The sequence below is a fragment of the Penaeus monodon genome, chromosome 14 (assembly GCF_015228065.2).
Source record: "Penaeus monodon isolate SGIC_2016 chromosome 14, NSTDA_Pmon_1, whole genome shotgun sequence".
Taxonomy (NCBI): Eukaryota; Metazoa; Arthropoda; class Malacostraca; order Decapoda; family Penaeidae; genus Penaeus; species Penaeus monodon.
Genome location: NC_051399.1, coordinates 51,433,532 through 51,449,935, shown reverse-complemented (window position 1 = coordinate 51,449,935; position 16,404 = coordinate 51,433,532).

Here is a 16,404-nt window from a genome sequence, read left to right as displayed (position 1 = left end):
TCAGCAAACTGAACCGTTGGGTCTGGTGAGTACTTGGATGGGTGACCGCTTGGGAACCCCAGATGCTGTTGGCGTTTTATTATATATGCATTTCTCAAGAGTTTACAGCAGTATAATTGTGTTTGCATAAAGATATCAATAGAAATTATGTTTCAAGCAATAGCGAACCGTTTTAGTAAATTTTTAGATGCTATTGGCATTATGTTATACTTTTTACATTATGTTTTTCTACAAGCCTTTCCCCTTTCCCGTGCGCTAGAAATAACTTATTACCTAAGCGGCAAACAAGCACAAACACAAGCATTCAGCACAACATTAGGCCCAGTCTAAGCGCCATAGAAAGATATAGAAAATTTTCCGAACAAAAACTTGCACAATGGGAAAAGTACATCTTTAAAAAGGGACCTCAAGCTTATAACATGTCCGTGGCGATAAGGCACAATAAACTAGTTATCCATATCCGTAATTGGTTTTTTTATGTTTATCATTATGTTCATGGTCACCATGTTATTTTTATCTATTATCATAATCATTCTCTTTAATTTTCATTTGAGTTGGAATTAGCTATATGCCCGAGAGTGGTCGATTGTTATTAATGCATATAATATGGGGGCAGATCTCAGTGTTTATCTTTGCAGATATCGTTATTATTATTGTTATTTTTATTGTTATCATTATTATTATTATATTATTTATTATTATTATATTAATGCAGTCCCCAAACTAAATTGCTTCCATCTGTTTTCTGTCTATCCTTCCCGATCTTTGAAACGGTAAATTTACTTTTACTGTTTTATACTGATTGAAATATAGTTCTTTATGCAAATGCATGAGGAGCTGCTGTTAACTCTTGAAAAAAACATTACACATACAGCTTTATAAAACAATATGACAAAAGCATCTGGAAATTTTATCACCGATTCATACAAAAAAAAAAGCGCTATAAAGCAAACTCTTAATCAGTGTTGTCAATCCTGAGTTTTCTAACGAGATCTGGATTTTTCACACTGATCTGAGTTTCTGTTATTTTTAATACGCCATCAATCTATTTTTTGTGTTTGTTTTTTAAATCTCAAATAATATAGTATGTACCTTTCGTATTAAGCAGTATGTCGAAGAATACATTGAAACACCACTGACCATTAAATATGGCAAACATATATAGCTATATAATAAAATGTCAACAGCATCTGGTGGTTCCCAGGCGAAACATCCATCCAAGTACTGACCAGACCAACGTTGTTTAACTTCGGTGATCGGACGAGAAGTGGTGCTTTCAACGTGGTATGATCGTTGGCAGGGAAAGATGAACATTAAACACATTTCTGTTTTTTTTCATGCATCGTTTAAATAGAAGTATCTTTTGTTTGTGCGTTAAAATATAATGGTATTGCATTCTAGCTGTGACGAGTGTGTGAAGAGACACACCTACCTGCTCATGAAAGGTGAATTCCAAACGAGCGTTTCCCCAATAAATGTATATTGTACAACTCAGGAATATAGTTCAACATATACAAAGATATGAAATTAATAAATTTAACAATAGATTCATATAATATTATCACCATCACTATAACCATTTTATTTTGTGCATTTTGGTACATTTTTCCCTGCACAGATTTAAATGATATAGCTAACCATAAGCAGTAATGGCGATTATATTCAATCTTAGTGCTTCATATAACATTTTTTCCCGCTATTGTTGTTGAGTATTTAGTTGTATTTGTATTGTTATGTTTTTTTACTAATATTTTCATTATTATTGTTATTAGTCTACAGTTAGTGCCGTCAACATAGTCATTGTTGTCATGGCCATGGGTAATAATGATGCTACTATAATAATTAATGTAAATTTTTTTTAGCATCATATCAAAGATACTTTTGATAAGTTACTGATGACAATTTAAAACGAAATGTAAACAGTATTAATGTTGGTAATGATAATGATTTCCCACCAATAACGATGATGATTAGGAAATTATTAATTCAATGAAATTAATGTTAGAATCATGGTAAGAAAACAGTAATGGTGACCGTGGCCCTCTTATTCAAATGATACTCATAGTAGATTACACTAGTAGATTGTTGTGCTTCAATGCTGATTGTAAAGAAGGAGAAAATCTATAGCGGAATATTAATATCTGACAAAAATACAGAATTCTGCGCATGAATTTTCAGGTTGTTTCAGCACTTCCTTAGACTAAAATATTTTTACTCTGACTTAATCTGCCAATTTGATAACTTATTTGTTGGCGCAAACCGATCAGAATTTCTGGACCGAGTTGAAGAGTTGGGCCGATATAAATTATTTTACAAGCAGCCCCTCACACGGACGAACACACGCACGCGCGCGCACCCCACACACACACACACCAACTCGCATAGGCTGCGCGCGCGCGCTCAAACTCATACACATATAATCGCCTAAACGCACGAACGCAACATATAATCACACATACGCCCGGCACAAACAAACGCATAAAAAGACACAAACACATACAGACATATATAATCACACACATACACTCAAAAAAGAAAAAACAAGACACAAACCGACACATAAATAATCACACACGCGCACGCGCTCCAAACAGATGTTCCCACACACATAAAAACACAGAAACATACACACAAACGCACATACTCGCGGGCATTTGATCTCACATTCTTCCTCGCTTGCGCTCGCTCCTGTCTCACTAAACACAGCATTTTCAGCAAATGAGGGCTGTCAGTAGAAAACAGAGATGGTATAAGGGACTAATCACCCAATTAGACATGCAAAGTTCTTGGCGATGGCATGGTAACACTTCATAAACGTATCATAATGTAATTGGTCTGATCATTAGTTCACGTTATTGTGGACTGGGCATACTCTACCAGTTTACTATAAAAAATATTTTGCATGTAGTAAGTATCGTAAAGCTTAACAAATTCCAATGCAAATCTTGCATACACAAACGTCGCACGAAAAAAAAAGAAAGAAAAACAATGGCCAAGGGCATCACACATATCAGCTCTCCTTGTGCACACTGGTTTGCACGGAGGGAATTGTCAGTTAATAAAACTCGTTTAAATTGCAGGCTGTTGTTGCTATCTAATATCTATTTTTACAAGCTATTGCAGTAGCAATGTGTAAAGAAATATAATGGCACGAAAAGAAGTCCATTAAACATTTGCTTCCGTAAGTAATGGCTTCATTTTTATCTTTACGCCAGTGACGCTTGCTTGCTTGCTTGAGATTTGCGAGTTCTGGCTTCGCCCGGGCCTTCACTTATTGGGCCCCGGCCTGTGTCAGCTTTTATGGCTGTCTCATTTGTTTGTCTGACACTCAGTGCTTCCGTGGTGGTGGTATTGCCAGCAGGCGCTCCTGTAGCCGTGGTGTAAGCATCTCGCATAATCTCTTTACCAGGCACGATGGCTGGTTTCTGCGGGCTTTGTGTTAGGAATTGCGTGTGCACGCAAAATTTTCTAAGTAATGTACAAGTGTGGCGTTCGGCTCGCCGCAATGCATGCAACATCTCTCTTTACGTTTATGGTTTGTATAATCTGCCATGCACAGTGGTAACCTAGGCGCATTCTGTGCAGAATGACTTTCGGGACCTCTGTTGTTTTTTTCAGAGAGTGCCAATGGTTCATAGCCTGTGGCATCTGAGTACCAGCTGGCCGAGGGGGAAAAAAACTCGTTTCCTCTCTGTGAAGCTGCAGGAGGAAGGAGGGTTTGGGCCCTCACCGGGACACTTCCTCCTAAGTAATTTTCGGCTCTGATTTTATTATCAGGGATTAGGGGGCATACCCCTGCCGATTTCGGCTAATCTGTCAGCAAGCTCATGCCTCTGATCCCATTGGGTGGGGAAACCCGGTTTTTTGATAAAATTTTCTACCCCGTCAAAGAATCCTCTGTGCCGTGTAGGATGGTATCAAAGGTGATATTGTCAGTGGGAGGGTTTAAAAAAGTTCGTAATTACAGGATTTTACTTACATTTATTTACGTAGAAAATAGGAACAAACAAAATCAAGCGAGACGAGAGGCCCCGGGGCCTTTTTTTTCCCAGGGTAGCTCTTGTGGCACAAGACTGAGTTGTTGTACCTGCGTTAACAAGGTGTTCGCTCGTCAAAAAAGCGACACGAGTGAAGGGAATTTATACTGTAAACACAAATGATCATGTTCATTACTCAGTGAAATATTATAGTAGGAATTATTTTAATTGTAATCCTACACTAAATTAGTAGTTGGTTAGTTATCAATTATGTAAGATTATGGTAGTAGTAAGGGCAAGAAAAGACGAGAATATGATATGGACATCTGATGATAGTAAATATTTACAACCAAAACCAGTTACGGATAGGGGGAAAATAGATTAAGGGTAGTGGACATTACTCTGTCCTTTATCGGGATATGTAGTTTCTGTTGTGCAAGTGTTTGTTTGGAATATTAGATTTAGAATCTGCTTTTTTTATCTGCTTTCTCCTGGCGCGGAAACTCTTAGAAAGGTATTATGTTAATACCCATATACAATTCAGTTTTTATTTGTTCTAGGGAAATTCCAATACTTGCCATCCAGTTACACCTACATTCATCAGTCACAAAAGCCAACGGCAAAGGGAAGGAAATCTCACTGTTTTCACCTGGTGTTAATAAAATCGTACATGACAACACAGCTCTGAAAACTCACGAGGAATCGGTATAGAGCCACATCTTCAAAAAACTACTGCCAGAATATGCTGGAAATTGTCGTGAATGTTTCTTATTATTAAAATGATTTCATTCAATATTTTTATATCCATCATTTACTAAGATTATAATAAAACAGTCATTATCACTTAATTTACTTTAGTTATACCATCCATTTTATTTATTCTCTCTAAATTCGCCTCAATGACTCTGTTACTCTATTTCGTTTAAATTAAAGTTATAAATTTCATTGGATTTCTTTGATACAAGTATCGAAGAAGACTGTTAAAAAGTGGCAAAGAAAATGCAGCATGTTTAGCATTGTTATTATAGATGCTAAAACATATACATTTTTATATAATATATATAAAATATGTATAATAAAATGCCAACAGCAATCTGGTGTTCCCAGCGGTCACCCATCAAGTATGACCAGACGACCGTTGCTTAACTTCGCTGATCGGACGAGAAGCGGGGCTTTCAACGTGGTATGATCGTTGGCAAAGTGTTATTTAACGTTAGCCAACTTTTCTGTCGATGCTCCGTCATTTTATACATCCTAATATTAATGTATATTTTAGTTTTGCATCAAACTTCATGACAATGACCATCCAATCATAACATTGAGATCTTTTCCATAATGAAACATCAGCACAATCGACAACTATCGAGTATTGGCAATTCTATTGTCACCAGTTTTTTGACCTGCTGAAATCCCCCGGTTAAGTTTTTACTAGTGATTGAGCTCTGTGCAACTTTGTAAAGGAATACAAGGTTGTACAAGTAATGATAAAGGGAAATTGAGAAGTTAATGTGATATTTTTCTTTTATATGATTGTTTAATGTGTAATCATCTACTGCATCGCTTGCACAGAAGATAAACGATATATAGTAACCATAAGCAAAAATCATTTATGAATCTTAAACTTGAGTGCTATTAATAAAAACATTTTTGCCGCTATGTTCTTGTTATTATTCATTTTTTGTGTATTTGTTTTCTTTATGATTATTACTAGCATTTCAATAATTATTTTCTCATCATCGCTATTATTGTTATTAGATTATGATAATTTACTGTCCATTAACATAGTCGTTGATTGTCATGCGTAATGTTAATAATAAACCGCTACGTAAATGTCAAATATAAATCATAATTAGCATCAATATCAAAGATATGGTGATAATATTGTTGATAATTAATTCTGAACCAAAAATGTAGTACATTGTGTTGATAAATGATTATTCCCTACCAGTACGATGATAAATTAAGTGAATTATTAAATTTCGACATAAATGAAATATAGAAAGAAATTCATGGTAATATCAACTATGTCTTCTTGGTAAAATAATACTTATCACTATTGGTCTCTGGTGGTTTAAAAATAATACTACTAACCGCACATAAACATTAAAGAAGTTATATATTTAGGCCCACTTATATGGTAGTTAAGATCATTACAATTACGACATTTGTTTGTTTACAGTGGTTTAGCCTTTTTTGTGGCAGAGTATTTTGTCGACTCTATATTCCACAATGGAGTCTCCTTATTCATCAGAAGTTATTTTCCCTCGGTGTGTGAGCAAGTTAAAGAGTGGCTATGCGAAAGGGTTAGTAAAAAAAAAAAACAGCTAGGAGCGACTGATAAATGAACGAAGACCCGTGCTAATAGGACGTGTTGATTACAGGTTGTTACGTGTTGCAATGGTCAACATACTTAGTAATAAAAAAAAAATAAATACTAGATTAATTGAGGTATAAAAAGAAAGATTTATGGATTTCTATTAACAAACACAGAAAGGAAACTCAGGTTCACAGTGAAAATTATGGAACCTACGTTAGAAAATCGGATTGGCAACCACTGATTAGAAATTTGTTTGTTTATATAGCTTCATTATGTAGGAATCGGTGATATGAAAAAGACCAAAAAATTGGGGGACGAGTTTGTTTTAAAGTTACAATTTGCAAACCAAAGGTTTGAATCCCAAATCACCATTCTGTTGATAGTTAATCTTTACATATTATCTCTAGTAGTATATACGAAAAGGGAATCAATTCATGAGTAATCATCGAGATGTTCAAGTTTGCCATAAATGAATAGTGGACCTAAATTAGATTTGCTTAGCCTTAGTGATCATAGTGTTACTGCATTGCAAGTAAAGAAATTGCCAACAAAAGGGAGAAAAAATCAACAGTGTAGATAGTTATTGTATGTCACCCCAAACCATTCGAATACTTTTGGCATTTTATTAATTTATTATATATCTGCTATATCTGCCATACAGATTTGCCTAAAGACTCCAATGAAAATTATGATTCAGTCAACAGCAAAACAGTAAAAGCAAATTTACCTTTGCAAAGAGGGAGAAGGATAGGAACGAATTTAGTAGTAATCGAGAATGAATATAATTAGTAATAATATAAGTAACTGTATCTGCAAAAGAAACAGTAGAAAAAAATGCTAGAAATAAAGATAATATCAATATCTCAAGAAAGCAAATTAAATTTTCCAAAAAAATTCCGCGGCTTATAGTTTCAATTAATTGGATTGTTTATACAAAAGTATATTTTTTGGATAATATATATTTAAGAATGTCTTTTTGCCTTTCCCCAAGTTTTGAGCAATAGTTGCAAACCATCGAATTCTTTATAGAGTATTATGGAACAAAAGAGTGATAGAATCTAGCCGAATTTGGTAAAATCATTAACCATTATTGCATTTACTCCCTTAAGTGTTGGGACTAGTGGTTGATGTTAGTATGAATCTCACTGATGTGACTCTGATGCCATGGCATTGAAATTTGCAAAGGTATGTAAAGAGTAAGCAGTGATGATGTGATAGTAGTTATAACCACATTCTAAAAGGATTGATAAATGATGGTGTAATGATATTAAAAATTACTAGTAATAAACCATTTACAAATATTGATATTTGAAGACTGATAATCCCAACAAAAAATTAATACCGATAACAGCAAGAAGTGCCCGAAATATGGTTTGCATCGTGTACACAGATTATAACCGTATTTAATGAGGATCATTTTTACTCAATATCCTTCTGTTATGACTTGTATATGTACATTTTTTTACAGAGTTGCACAGCCTCAAAAAGGAGGAAAGGCTCTCACGACAGGTGCTTTAAAAGTCAGTTGCGTAAACAATTGTCTGTATCTAACAGTGAGATTGATGCACGGTGGAGCAGATCCGAGTGATTAGACGTGGAATGTCGTTTGAATGAAGTTTGATGCAACAACAAAGATAAATGATGTTAATAGTATGAAAAAATCTGTGACGCACTGGACGTAAAGCTGATAACGTTTTAAGTTGTTACGCCAACGATCAAACCACGGATGGAAAACACGCTTGTCGTCGATCAGCGAACTGAAACAACGTTGGGTCTGGTGAGTACTTGGATGGTATTGGTGAACCGCCTTGGAACACAAGATGCTGTTGGGCGTTTTATATATATGCATTTCTCAAGAGTTCACAGCAGGTATAATTGTGTTTCGCATAAAGATATCAAAGAAAGAAATTATTTTTCAAGCAATAGCGAACTCGTATAGTAAATTATGATGCGATTGGCATATGTTATAACTTTTTACATTATGTTTTTCTACAAGCCATTCCCTTCGTGCGCCAGTATAACTTATTACCATAAGCGGCAAAACAAGCACAAACACAAGCATTCAGACAACATAGGTCCAGTCGAAGCGCCATAGAAAAGATATAGAAAATTTTCCGAACAAAACTTGCACAATAGGAAAGTACATCTTTAAAAAGGGACCTCAAGCCTAATAACATGTCCAGTGGCGATAAGGCACAATAAAACTCGTTATCCATATCCTAATTGGTTTTATTATGTTTATCATTATGTTCATGGTCACCATGTTTAGTTTATCTATTATCAAATCATTCTCTTAATTTCATTTGAGTTGGAATTTAAGTATATGACGAGAGTGGTCGATTGTTATTAATGCATATAATATGGAGGCAGATCTCAGTGATATCGTCTGCAGATATCGTTAGCTATTATTGTTATGTATTGTTATGTTATTTTATTATTATTTATTATATTATTATTATTATAAGTAATGCATCAGTCACCACTCTAAATTGCTTCCATCTGTTTTCTTCTATCATTCCCGATCTTTGCAACGGTAATTTAACTTTTACTGTTTAATTTTTTACTGATTGAAATATATAAGTTCTTTATGCAAAATGCATGAGGAAGCTGCTGTTAACTCTTTGAAAAAAAAAAACATTACACATACAGCATTATATACAATAGACAAAAGCATCTGGGAAATTTTATCACCGATTCATACACAAAAAACAAGCGCTATATAAAGCAAACTCTTAATCAGTGTTGTCAATCTTGAGTTTTCTAACGAGATTGGGATTTTTTCACACTGATCTGAGTTTCTGTTATTTTTTTAATACTGCCATCAATCTATTTGTTTGTGTTTGTTTTTTAAATCTCAAAGAAAGTTATAGTATGTACCTTTCGTTGTAATTAAGGCAGTATGTCGAAGAAACTTGAAAACACCCACTGACCATTAAATATGGCAAACCATCTATAGCATATATAATAAAATGCAAAGCATTGGTGTCTGGTTTCCAGGCGAACAGCCATCAAGTACTGACACAGACCAGAAACGTTGCTAAACTTCGGTGGATCGGACGAGAAGTGGTGCTTTCAACGTGGTCATGATCGTTGGCAGGGAAAGATGAACATTAAACACATTTCTTGTGTTTTTCATGCATCGTTTTTAAATAGAAGTATCTTTCGTTTAGTGCGTTTAAAATTAATGGTATTGAATTCTAGCTGTGACGAGTTTGTCGACGATGTGTGTGAAGAGACACACACTACCTGCCATGAAAGGGTGAATTTCCAAACGAGCGATCACAATAAAGTATATTGTACAACTCAGGAATATAGTTCAACATATACAAAGATATGAAATTATAATAAATGTTAACAATAGATTCATTATAATTATTATCACACATCACATACACTATTTTATATTTGGCCTTTGTGCGTACATATTCTCGCACAGAGTTAAATGAATATAGCTAACCCATAAGGCAGTAATGCGATTATATTCAATCTTAAGTCGCTTCATTATATAACACTTTTTCCCGCTATTGTGTTGAGTATTTAGTTGTATTTGTATTGTTATGTTTATTTACTCACTATTTTCATTATTATTGATTATTAGTCTACAGGTAGTGCCGGTCAACATAGTCATTGTTGTCATGGCCATGGGATGAATAATGTGTACTATAATAATTAATGTAACAAAAAACAAATTTATTTAGCATCATATCAAAGATACTGTTGATAATGTTATGATGACAATTTTGAACGAAATGTAAACAGTATTAATGTTGTAATGATAATGATTATCTACCAATAACGATGATGATTAGGGAAATTATTAATTAAAGATGAAATTAAATGTTAGAATCTGCGTAAGAAATAAAGTAAGGGTTGACGTGGCATCTTATGTATAACTGATAATATAGTAGATTCACAGTAGATTGTGTGCTTCAATGCTGATTGTAAAGAAGGAGAAACTATATAGCGGAATATTAATATTGACAAAAATACAGCATGGCGCTGATTTTCAGGTTGTTTCGCACTTCCTTAGAACTAACAATATTTTCACTCTGAAACTTAATCTGCCAATTTGATAACTTATTGTTGGCGCAACCAGATCAGAATATTTCAGAGACGAGTTGAAGAGTTCTTGGGCCGATTTATAAAATTATTTTACAAGACAGAGCCATCCACACGGACGCAAAACACGCCACGCCGCGCGCACCGCACACACACACAACCAACTCGATAGTTTTTTTTGCCCGGGCTAGCGCGCGCGCGCTCAAACTCATACACATTATCGCCATAAACGCACGAACGCAACATATAATCAACATACGCGCCGGCACCAAACAAACGCATAAAAAGACACAAACACATACAGACAATTAATATAATCAACACATACACTCAAAAAAAAGAAAAAACACAGACACAAACTCGACACATAAATAATCACACACGCGCACGCGCTCCAAACAGATGTTCCCACACAAATAAAAAACACAGACACATACAAACAAAACGCACATTATCGCGGGCATTTGATCTCACATTATTCCTCGCTTGCGCTCGCTCCTGTCTCACTAAACACAGCATTTTCAGCAAAATGAGGGCTGTCAGCTAGATACCGAGAATGGTATAATGGACTAATCACCCAATTAGGACATGCAAGTTCCCTTGGCGAGGCATGGTTAACCACTTCATAAACGGATATAATGTAAATTGGTCTGATCATTAGTTCACGTTATTGTGGATCTGGGCATATACTCTACCAGATTACTTATAAAAAAATATTTTGCATGTAGTAAGTATCGTAAAGCTTAACAATTCCAATGCAAATCTTGCATAACACAAGCCGTAGCACGAAAAAAAAAGAAAGAAAAACAATGGCCAAGGGCATCACACATATCACGCTATCTTGTGCACACTGGTTTAGCACGGAGAATTGTCAGTTAATAAAACTCGTTTAAATTGAGGCTGTATGTTGCTATCTAATATTCTATTTTACAAGCTATTGCAGTAGAATGTGTAAAGAAAATATAATGGCACGAAAAGATAGTCCATTAAACATTTGCTTCCGTAAGTAATGGCTTCATATTATTCTTTACGCCCAGTTCAGTGACGCTTGCTTTTGCTTGCTTGAGAATTTGCCCCCCCCGAATTTTCTGGCTTCGCCCGGGCCTTTCACTTATTGGCCCGGCCTGTGTCAGTCTTTTTATGGCTGTCTCATTTGTTTGTCTGACACTCAGTGCTTTATCCGTGGTGGTGGTATTGCCAGCAGGCGCTCTGTAGCCGTGGTGTAAGATCTCGCATAATCTCTTTACCAGGGCACGATGGCTGTGTTCGCGGGCTTTGTGTTTAGGAATTGCGTGTGCACGCAATTCTCGTAAGTAATGTACAAGTGTAGGCGTTCGGACTCGCCGCAATGGCATGCAAACACTCTCTCTTCACGTTTCTGTATGGTTTGTATAATCTGCCATGCACAGTGGTAACCTAGGCGCATTTGTGCAGAATGACTTCGTACTCTGTTGTTGATTTCAGAGAGTGCCAATGCGTTCATAGCCTGTGGCATCTGAGTAACCAGCTGGCCGAGGGAAACTATGCGTTTCCTCTCTGTGAAGCTGCAGGAGGAAGGGAGTTGGCCGTCACCGTACACTTCCTCCTAAGTAATTTTCGGCTCTGATGTATTATCAGGGATTAGGGGCATACCCCCTGCCGGATTTCGGCTAATCTGATCAGCAAGCTCATGCCTTGATCCCATGTGGCTGGGAACCCAGGTATGATAAATTTTCTACCTGTGCAAGAATCTTCATGTGCCAGTGTGAGGATGGTATTCAGAAGGTGATATTGTCAGTGGAGGTGAGCGCTGCCTGAAAGACAGGTCGACGCTCCTTTGGAGTCATGTGTGTCTATGACCACGTGGTCCTTCCCTCACGGACGGTGGTCAGTGCGACCATGATAAGCAAAAACTGCCTTCTTGCTGTAGCGAGGAGGCGTTGTTCTTTCCTGTTACCCTCATGGATTTGTGGCATCCCTTGCTGCGAACCCGGCGCCTGCAGTGTGGTCAAGGGATCGACCGATCATCCGCTGTAATAAGTTCTGCTTCCCGAGGTGATGGTTGCAATGACCCCTCTGGGTTCTGCCTTTAGGCTAGCCGTACAATAGTCGTTCTTTTTGCTTGCCAGTCTCATGACCGAGAACCTATCGAGGTTTGTGCCCACGGCGTAACTTCGACAAAGTCAGGGTTTGTGTGGGGAGTCCATTGCCCTTGACCCGTAGCGGTTCTTGAGCTGATGGCGTATTAACACACTGCGCTGTGTGAGACAAGCCAGGAGTTGTTGCAACAGCTCGTTATCGTGTTCTAAGGCTGTCTCTGACTATTTTATGTCTTTAGGCTTGTGTTCCTGGGAGCCTGGATGGCGACCTTTGATAAGAATTTGTGCTTGCCGTTAGATTCAATCGTGAGGCCAAGGGGAGGGGGGGGGGGGAAGGGGGGTTGTCTCCACTAGCGAGGTTGAGGACCTTCGGCCCACCTTTGGGGCACCTAGAATGACCCTGGCGGCTTACTTTTGGACGTCGCAGTCGGTTCTTTCTATTTTCTCTTAATGCCAAGCAGAGCGAGGGAGGCATAGTCTACATTGGGCCCTGACAGCATGTACATAGAATGATCTTAGTACTCTATGTATGGCCCCTATGAGTCCTTCCACTCATTGCTCTCATGAAAGGACAGGTTCCTGCCTTTTGTTCGGTCAAGCAGGTGCGGACCTCCTCTCCGGAAGGAGAGAGGTCGGTCTATCTTACCCCAAGGTAGAGGTAGTCCTGAACCCCCTCCAAGTCCATTCCCTGGATTTCAGACTTGTGCCTGGAACTCTCTGTCTCAGGAGCCATGGCTTTGAGTTTGGGCGGCAGGCTCTTTAGTCCTGTCCTGAGCAACACTCTCGGATACCAGGCAGACAACGCTGGGGCTTTGTTGAGGCAGTGTGGTCCAGTGGAGATAAATAGCGGAGATCGTCTGCTAGGAGATGATCTTGCACCCCACTGGGAGGTTATGTTGAGGATACAGGACATTAATGTATTAAAAAGGGATGGACCTAGAACCCCCACCCTGTGGCGTTCCATTTCTAGTAGTGGCTGTGCTGGATAGGTGACCTTGGAATTGATGGCTGTTTATGGTAAAGTAGTCACCTATCCAAGCCAATAGCTTACCTTGATTTCCCTTTTGGGATCAGGGTCTCCTGAATGGCAAAGGACTGCCAATTCGAAAGCCTTCTCCAGGTTCAAGGAATAGGTACCACAGAGTGGCCGTGTTTATTGTGCTCAAGAGTCGTGGCTATGCTGTGTGCGCCTCGTGCTCATTGCCCCTGGTGAACCCGTGGAGAGTTCGTGGGGGGTCCCATATTTCCATCGGAGCCGGTTTCAGTACCATCCTCTCGGCAGTCTTGGCCAGACAGCTGAGGAGAGAGATGGGGCGGTCACTTCCCCGGCTCCTTTGGTTTAGGGATGGGGGGAACTATGGTAAGCCTTTCCAGCTCTGGGGTAGAGTGTGGAAGTTTCCCAGGACTTGTTGATGAGTTGCAGGAAGCAAGCTCACCTACCAGCCCAGGCGGGAAATGGATGGGATACGAGATCCCGTCAGCGCCGTGGCTGTGTTGGCAACTTGGCTTTTATGCATCTCTTAAAGTCCCTCAGAGAAAGAAACATCTGGGTTATTGGCTGGGTTTCAGTGCCTTTCTCTGATGTGAGCAAGTCTGTCTGGTGTAGGCGTTCTTGTCTTGCCCTCAGGTCCGGCTGGCAGGCTGTCGCCCTACTCGTTCTCGCAGAGAACTCTTGCGCCCGTCTGTTGGCCTCTGATTGGGGTCGTGTGCGGGCCATCTGGGGCTGAGCGGCTGGTGGCTCGCGTGTCCCGTTGCCATAGCTCGAGAGGGTGGGTTGGGGATCGAAGGACTCACACCATTCCAGCCACTTTTCCTGCCTCACTCTTGCTGGCAGGTTCCTTGGCATCCCTGAACAGCTCCCTTAGGCGGCTAGGTTGTCGGGCGGTTTATTTGCCTTCGGAAATGATTTCGGCACAATTTACCCTGTGTTGAACTCCCTAATCTCGGTCATGGAAGTAACAGGCGTCCGTGTGACACTCCTGACCAGGCCGCAGTTTTTGGGTATGGTCAGTGAGGCGGCCTCATCAAGGGCATTTACAAGTATGGCTTGTAGCACTTCCACATTTTCGCTTTGTGTGGGTCATTGCTTCTCAGACCGCGGGCCCAAGGCGCTCGGAAACGCCTGCCAGTGGCCTGTCGGTTTCCTCTTGGAATTCGGTCGTGGTATTTCGGCTGGGCCACTAACATGAGGGCTGTTATAGGCCATAATGGTCTCATCGACACGCCAGCCAATTCCTCTCACCAGAGTCGCAAGTGCCAGGGGTGAGGTCTAGGAACCCCTCCTCTGACATGCGTTGGATCCTGCTGTTGAGGAGAGCGATCTCGGGGAATGTCTCAAGACGTTGGCAGGTTGTGACGGCCAGCCGCATCGGTGCCTGCAGGGAGCCAGGATGGGGTGGTGTGCATGACGTTACCCCCTATGATCACTCTTCGTGTGCTGCGGAATAGCACATACCTGGATGATGTCTAAGCTACTAAAGGTGGCCGGCTGTACACATTGTACAATTTCATGGGCCCCCCTGGGCCCAAGTTGAATCTCGGGGACGGCAAGAGATTCAACCATCTCCACAGTGCGATGCATCGGCTATTGCGGAGCAGGGAATTGTTGCTTTGACCAGGGTGATCAGCATCTGGTTGCCATCGGAACGTTGGTCATGGGGTAGACTGTATACCCGGAGAATCGAACAGGTACGCTGATAATGTCTCGGAAGACATTCACTTGTTATCTTTATAGTTACTTCACGGAGTATGTTAGTCTTTTTTCTAGAAAATATAACAAAACCAGTGAGCAACAAGGAAGGTTAAGTGTGAATGAAAAAAGTTTCCTGAGCCTTGTCAGCTTCTTAATCTTCTAAAAAATATGGACAATATGTTAAATTCGTATTACCAGTAATTAATATAACAGAAAATGAATTCAATATGCAGTTTTGAAGTGGATAATTTCGGTAAGCAATATATTCGGTCACTACAAATGTGAAGTTCGCATTCATGCATTCGTGACCACACACACGGCGACGCGGACATTCTAAAATCATTTGTTTGTGATATGACGCTAGTGGTGTAGGGGTGAAAAATGCATGTAAAAAAAAAAAAAAAATCTCAGAGTATTGAAGTAAAAATCGAGAATACAATTCAGTATCTTAAGTACATTACCAATAATGGAATACGTTAAGAGTCCGTTTTAGGTAATCCTAACTGAGGACAAACAGGGCAACCTGCATTTTATTAATTTATTGGAGACAAACTTCACGATCCATCGTTGACATGTATTTCTTTGATATATATATATATTATATACTATATATTATATATATAAATATATATATATATATATATATATATATATATATATATGTATATATATATATTATGTAAAAGTATAGGAATATGTATGTATGTATATGTGTGTAAATGTCTTTATATGTCTTTATATATATGTTTATGTTTATATATGTATCCATGTCATGTATATATATATATTTATATATATATATATATATATATAGATATAATTATATGTATGTAATGTATATGAAGAAAATATGTATAAGTATAAATACATGCACCACATGCATATATCTGTATACACATAGACATGTACACAACCTGTACACACCCACACAACATACACAATAATGATACCCCACCCACACACATACAAACATACTGTACCCCACCCACACACATACACACATACTGTACCCCACCCACACATGTACACCCACCCACACACACACATGTAGGCACATGCACACGCACACGCACCACGCACATGCACACCACATACACACACATACACACACACACACACACACCACACACACCACACACACACAGACACACACACACACACACCACAACACCCACCCCCCCCACCCCCACACACACCACCCACACCACACACACACACACACTCTTAAAACACAAGTATATATAGAGATATATATTTATATATATAGATATAGACTATATA